Source organism: Cynara cardunculus, unplaced genomic scaffold, assembly GCF_001531365.2.
Source record: "Cynara cardunculus var. scolymus isolate 2C unplaced genomic scaffold, CcrdV1 Un_Scaffold_4407, whole genome shotgun sequence".
NCBI lineage: Eukaryota > Viridiplantae > Streptophyta > Magnoliopsida > Asterales > Asteraceae > Cynara > Cynara cardunculus.
Window position 1 is genome coordinate 2,456 of NW_020201882.1, and position 429 is coordinate 2,884.

Consider the following 429-nt stretch of genomic DNA (forward strand, 5'->3'; position numbering starts at 1 on the left):
TTTTTAAATGCATGAAATAGCAACATAATTTCATAAATTTCTTTATTATAACATTGTATTTTTCATTTAATTCTTTCTTATTACAACAATATACTTTTAAATTATTTTCTACTAAGATATCATACTTTAAAAAATCTATCCATTATAGCAATCATAATCTGTTACATTTTAAACTGGTTAACTCTTACTTCTTTTTGCTTACTTAGATTAAATAAAATGATGTAGATGATACGTCATTTTAATGACGTGGCCCAAGTAAAAAAAACTATTTCAATTTTTTTAATGATTTTTCACTTTTCCTTTCGATGATTTAAAAAAACATTCAAAAACTTTCAATTTTTTCTTATTATATTGTATCTAAATTAAATAATTTGAAGTAACAATATTTATTAAATAAATACCAATTATTTTTTTGAGATAGATATTTTT